This window comes from Symphalangus syndactylus, chromosome 23 (genome assembly GCF_028878055.3).
Source record: "Symphalangus syndactylus isolate Jambi chromosome 23, NHGRI_mSymSyn1-v2.1_pri, whole genome shotgun sequence".
Taxonomy (NCBI): domain Eukaryota; kingdom Metazoa; phylum Chordata; class Mammalia; order Primates; family Hylobatidae; genus Symphalangus; species Symphalangus syndactylus.
Window position 1 is genome coordinate 51,567,931 of NC_072445.2, and position 6,879 is coordinate 51,574,809.

The window sequence follows — 6,879 nt, forward strand, 5'->3', positions numbered from 1 at the left end:
AATTGCAGAGTCACTTGGTAAATTTATATGTAACTTGTTAAAGAACCTGCTAAACTGTTTCCAAAGTGGCTGAACCATTTTACATTCCCACTAGCCCTGTAAACATTCTATTTTCTCTACATTCTAGTTAACCCTTGTCACTATTTGTATTTTGGATTATGGCTATCCAGTGGGTATGAAATTATATCTCATTGTGATTTGGATGTTCATTTTCCTAATGATTAACAACACTGAGAATCTTTTCATATGTTTATTAGCATTCATACATCCTTTTTGGTGAAATATCTATTCAAATATTTTGCTTGTCTTTTTATTTCTATTTTATTTGCTTAGTCAATAAGTTTATTGTCTTTATCTGAAAAATTCTCACAGAAAATTGTTCAGTTTAGCTCTTGGCAGCCTGCTCCTGAGCTCTGAGGAAGCTTGTCTTCTTTTGAGCTACCTGATCTTTCTTCTGGGCAAGGGACATTTTCAGATGGTTCCACTTCTTTTTTTAAACGTCTTTCTTGGGCTTCCTCTCATAGACTGGATTCTCTTATATAGCAGCATGAGCTTTCTTGTACATCTCCTTCATGGCTGAAGTTATGCTGTTCTTTATGTATTAAGAGAAATGTTTCTTGTAAGCATCTTCATCTTTTTCTATTAGGTAACACATGTAGTCTGCAGTATTTGGATCCATAATGTGCTTTCGATGTACTTCTGCATTAAATTTCTTGCTTTCAGAATCATAACCAGGAAATTGTTTAATATTGTGAGGAATCAACAAACCTCCATCCACAACTCCTTTCAGGACCCCATAAAAGTTTATCGGTAGTTCTGGCAAGGCCTGCATCCAAATAGCAGGTAAAGGCACCTGGCTGACCATCAGTGGTTTTTACATTGTATTCATCTCCATTCATCTCCACTTGGACTTCTTAGATCTTGTCCATGCCAAACCTACTGAGAAGTCTGCAGGCCAGCAGGAGTCCAGTACAATATGCTATAGCACAGTTTGTCAGGCCAACCTTCACACCATGTTTTGGCAGTTCATATGCATAAGCTGCATACATTATCATATTCCCTCCTATATGGGCATAAGCAATCTGACAAATGATATCTCTATTTGTTACACAAACTATCACCCTGTATTTAGGCATGTTGTACTTATTTTTATCTTATATCACCAAGGATTTCTGAGCATAGTAATCAGTTTTACTCTGTCATTGTGTTCTACATTTCACTTAGTATCTCTTAAAGTAGGCCTTACTCTTGACAACTTTAACAAACCCCATCCTGAGAAACAGAAACTCATATCTGTGGCTCAACACAGACCTACAGGTCCAGCAACACTGGGGGTGGAGGGGAGGTGGGGTGGGGAAGAAGGCCTTTTACCTGGTTTTTTTTTTGTTTTTTTTTTTTTTTTTTTGAGACAGTCTCGCTCTGTTGCCCAGGCTGGAGTGCAGTGGTGCGATCTCAGCTCACTGCAAGCTTCGTCTTGTGGGTTCACACCATTCTCCTGCCTCAGCCTCCCAAGTAGCTGGGACTACAGGCGCCCACCACCACGCCTGGCTAATTTTTTGTATTTTTAGTAGAGACGGGGTTTCACCACATTAGCCAGGGTGGTCTCAATCTCCTGACCTCGTGATCCACCCACCTCAGCCTTCCAAAGTGCAAGGATTACAGGCGTGAGCCACCGCGCCCAGCCTACCTGTTTTAATTGAGTTGTTTGTCTTACTAAGTTGTAAATGCTCTTTATATATGTTGAATACAAGTTATTTGTCAGATATCTCATTTGCAAATAATTTTTTTCTAGTACATGGCTTGTGTTCTCATTTCTTAATGATGTCTTCTGAAGTGCAAAGTTTTAAATTTTGATGAAATCAAATTTATCAATATTTTATTTTATGGATTGTGCTTTTTAGGTATCATATCTAAGAATGTGCTGCCTAACCCTTTGTAGTATTAATATTAACTCATACATTTGGGTTTATAATCCATTTGAATTTAACTTTTTTGTAGGATGTAAGATGAGTCTAAATTCATCTTTTTGCAGGTTGTTACCTAACTGACCCTGCACCATTTATTAAAAAGACCATCATTTCTCCCATTGAATAACCTTGGTAACTTTGCTAGAAATTGATTGACCTTAAATGTAAGGGTTTATTTTTGGACTATCAATTTTGTTTCACTGATTTGTACAGATGTTCCTCAACTTCTTATGGACTTACATAGTGATAAACTCATCATAAGTTGAAAACGTTATTAAGTCAAAAATGGACATTTTGTTGACATGATGGGATACAAAAACACAAAATACCAAAGAAGGCTGACAACACAGTTCACTGTAGAGTATCAGTTGTTTGCCCTTGTGATTGCACGCCTGACTGGGAGCTGTGGCCCACCACCACTGCCCATCATTGCAAGAGAGTATTATATTACATACCACTAGTCTGGGAAAAAAAATCTAACTTCAAAATTCAAGATACGGTTTCTGCTGAATGCATAACATCATTCCATTGTAAAGTAAAAAAAAAATTAATAAGTCAAACCATTATAAGTTACAAACCGTCTGTGTGTCTATCCTTATGCCAGATTATTGTAGCTTCATAGTAAATTTTAAAATCAGGAAGTGGAAGTTCTTCAACTTTGGATTTTTCCAAAACTGTTTTGGCTATTCCGATTCTTTTGCATTTCCATGTAAATTTTAAGACTACTAATTTGCAATAATTCTTGCTAGGATTTTGTTAGGTACCACATTAAACCTGTACATTAATTTGAAGAGAATCGATATCTTAATAATATTGACTTTTACAATCCATAAACATGGACTGTTTCTCCATTTATTAAAGCTTTTAATGTTTCAGATGTGTTTATAGTTTTTGGTGTTTAAGTCTTGTATTAATTTTGTTAAACTTGTTTCTAATTATTATTTTGATTCTATTATGATTAGAATTGTTTTTGTAATTTCATTTTCAGATTGTTAAGTGCTAGGATATGGAAATAGAGCTGATTTTTGTATATTGATTTTGTATTCTGCAAACTTGCTAATTTATTAGCTCTGGTAGTGTTTTGTAGATTCCTGAGAATTTTCTTCATACAGGATAATGTCATCTACAAATAAGAAAAGTTCAATTTGTTCATTTCCAATGTAGATGCCATTTATTTCCATTGCCTAAATGCATTGGCCAGGACTTCCATGAATATGTTTAATAGAAGTGATAACAGCAGACACCCTTGGGTTGTTTCCAGTCTTAGAGGGAAAGTATACTATTAAGTACGATGTTAGCTGTAGGTTTTCTGTAGATGTCTTTTATCAGGCTAAGGAAGTTCACCGTGTTAGCCAGGATGGTCTTGATCTCCTGGCCTTGTGATCCACCCGTCTCAGCCTCTCAAAGTGCTGGGATTACAGGTGTGAGCTACCATGCCAGCTTTGTTGAGAGTTTTAAATTGTAAATGAGTGAGTTTTGTCAAATGCTGTTTCTGACTTGATTGAGGTGGTTATGTATTTTTGTCCTTTATCCTATTAACGTGATATATTACATTAACTGATTTTTGGATGTCAAAGCAATTATGCACTCCTGGGATACAGTGTACTTGTACTTCATTATACTACATAATCCTTTTTACTTGCTGGATTTGAGTTGCTAAAATGTTGTTGAGGGTTTCTATATCAATATATATGAAATATATCAGTATAGTTTTCTTTTATTGTGATATCTTTGATTAGCTTGTATAACAGGGTAATATTGGCTTCATAGTATGAGTTAGAAACTATTCCCTTTTCTTCTGTTACCTTGAATAGTTTGTGAAGTATTGGCATTAATTTTTCTTTCTTTCTTTTTTTTTTGAGACATAGTCTTGCTCTGTCGCCCAGGCTGGAGTGCAGTGGCACGATCTTGGCTCACTGCAAGCTCCACCTCCCAGGTTCACACCGTTCTCCTGCCTCAGCCTCCCGAGTAGCTGGGACTACAAGTGCCTACCACCACACCTGGCTAATTTTTTGTACTTTTAGTAAAGACGGGGTTTCAACATGTTAGCCAGGAAGGTCTCGATCTCCTGACCTTGTCATCCGCCTGCCTCGGCCTCCCAAAGTGCAGGGATTACAGGTGAAAGTAATGCAGAGATTTCACCAAGGGAGCCTCTGGGCCTAGTTGTTTCTTCATGGGAAATTTTTTATTTATTAATCCAATAGTTTTGCTTGTTATAAGTCTATTCCATTTTCTGTATCTTCTTTAGTCAGTGTTAGTAATTCATGTCTTTCTAGGAATTTGACCATTTCATCTTAGTTACCTAATTTGTTGGCACAAGTTTGTTCATAGTATTCTCTTTCTTTTAGTGTCTATAGAGATTGTGTGATATCCGCTCTTTAATTCCTGGTTTTGGTAATTTGTGTCTTTTCTCTCTTTTTTTCCCCTTAGCCAGTCAATTTTGTTGATCTTTTAAAGGACCAACTATTGTTTGCATTAATTTTTCTTTAGTGCTTTCTGTTTTCCATTTCATGGATTCTACTTCTTTATTTTTTTCTTTTTCTTTATTTTTTTCTTTTCTCCAGAAGTATTTGCACTTAGTTTGCCTTTCTTTTCTATTTTCCTAAGGTGGAAGATTAAGTTATTAATTTGATATATTTCTTATATTCTACTATCAGGTTAAAGATACAAACAACTCTCTTCCTAAGCACTGCTTTTGCTGCATCTCATGAATTTTGATAGGTTGTTTTGTTTCTTTCAGTATAAAATGTTCTAATTTTCTTTGTGATTTCTTCTTGAACTCATGAGTTAGTAAGAAATGTGTGGTTTAATTTTTTAATGTTTATGGATTTCCAAAATTTCTTTCAGTTTTTCCTTCTAATTTAATTCTGTTGTAGTTAGAGAACATACTTGGTCTGACCCCAGCCTTTTTTTCAATTTAAGACAGAGTCTCACTCTGTTGCCCAGGCTGGAGTGCGGTGATGTGATCTCAGCTCACTGCATGCTCCACTTCCCAGGTTCACGCCATTCTCCTGCCTCAGCCTCCTGAGTAGCTGGGACTATAGGGGCCCGCCACCATGCCTGGCTAATTTTTTGTATTTTTAGTAGAGATGGGGGTTTCACCATGTTAGCCAGGATGGTCTTGATCTCCTGACCTCATGATCCACCCCCCTCGGCCTCCCAAAGTGCTGGGATTACAGGCATGAGCCACCACGCCCATCCCTCAGCCTTTTTAAGTTATTAAAACTTGTTTATTGCCTAGCATGTGATCTTTTCAAGAAAATGTATTAGGTATGCTTTTAAATCAGTTGAAAGAAAAATATACTTTTTAGTATGTAATTACCTTATTGGTGGTCTTTATTTCTTCATGTGAATTTGAGTCACTGTCTAGTGTCATTTTCTTTCATCCTGAAGAACTTCCTTCAGTAATATTTTTCCCCTTTTGTCTTTTTTTCTCTGAGACTTCCATTTCATACATGTTGATATGTTTGATGGTTTCCTATATATCTCTGCAGCTCTATCTTTCTTCATTTTTACTTTTGTCCTTCAGATTACATAATTTTTATTGATCTGTCTTATAAGTTTTCTGACTATTTCTCCTGCTAGCTCAAATCTGTTGTTGAATACCTCCAGTGAATTTTTATTTCATTTAATGTACTTTTTAATCCCAAATTTCCATTTTCTTCTTTTTAAAACATACTTTTTACTGCTTCATTTATATTCTCTATTTGCTAGGTAATTGTCATCATGTTTTTCTTTAATTCTTTAAACACGATTTTCTAAATATGCTGTAAATGTAATTATGATAGTTCCTTTTTCTTCTAAGTCCAACTTGGGCCCTCACAGAGGTAGTTTCTAATAAACATCTCCTTCCCTCTGTATGAGTCACACTTTCTAGTTCTTTCATGACTTGTAATCTCTTGTTGAAAACTGGACATTTTGGATACTACATTGTTGAAATTCTAAATTCCAAATCCTCTCTCCTAGTGGTTGTGTTTGTTATTATTTTTTGCTTGCTTGCTTCCTTGTTTACTTGTTTTACGACTTGCTTGGAATAATTCTGTGGAATCTATCTCAGCATATAGTATAGCCACTGATGTCTCTACTCAGTTCGTTGATTATTAAATCTTTGTTTTCATTTTTAAGCCTATCATTTTAGTGGTCACCTTTGGATCTATATAATATCATCATCAGTTAATAATTGGTAAGAGCTTGTGCTTAAACACTTTCTCTCAGTAAAGTTTCCACCTTTTTGTTTTTTGTTTATTTTATTTTATTTTTATTTTATTTATTTATTTTTTTTGAGATGGAGTCTCGCTCTGTCACTCAGGCTGGAGTGCAGTGGTGTGATCTCAGCTCACTGCAACCTCCGCCTCCCAGGCTCAAGCGATTCTCCTGCCTCAGCCTTGGGAGTAGCTGGGATTACAGGCACATGCCACCTCACCCAGCTAATTTTTGTATTTTTAGTAGAGATGCGGTTTCACCAGGTTGGCCAGGCTGGTCTTGAATTCCTGGCCTCAGGTGATCCACCCACCTCGGCCTCCCAAAGTTCTGGGATTACAGGCATGAGTCACCGCACCTAACCTGTTTCCACTTTTACCATTGGATCTGTGTATGGATTGGAGAAAACATTTAAAGCTAAGACACTATTCTCCTCCAACTTTTACTTCCTGTTGAGCCTCTTCATGCCTCCTCCAAATGTGTATAAGATCTCACATTCAAACAGGGGCATGCAGAGGGACAGGTTTTTCTCCAATCTTTCTGGCTCAACCAGCTACCATTATTTTCCTCATCTGTAAAACAAGAGAGTAGAATTAAATGATAATTTCTAAATTCCTTTTTGGCTGCAAATGTAAAGCTCCTATGTACCATAGGCACACTATTGTATTTGTTTTCCTCTTGCAATAGTGCAGAGCTTCTCTCCTAGTAATGG

General features: G+C 36.4%; 1 pseudogene; it reads right to left on the reverse strand.

Moving 5' to 3' along the window:
* Positions 1–264: 264 nt before the first annotated feature.
* Positions 265–1,277, reverse strand: LOC129473658 (large ribosomal subunit protein uL18-like; annotated as a pseudogene).
* Between the last annotated feature and the right edge of the window lie 5,602 nt (positions 1,278–6,879).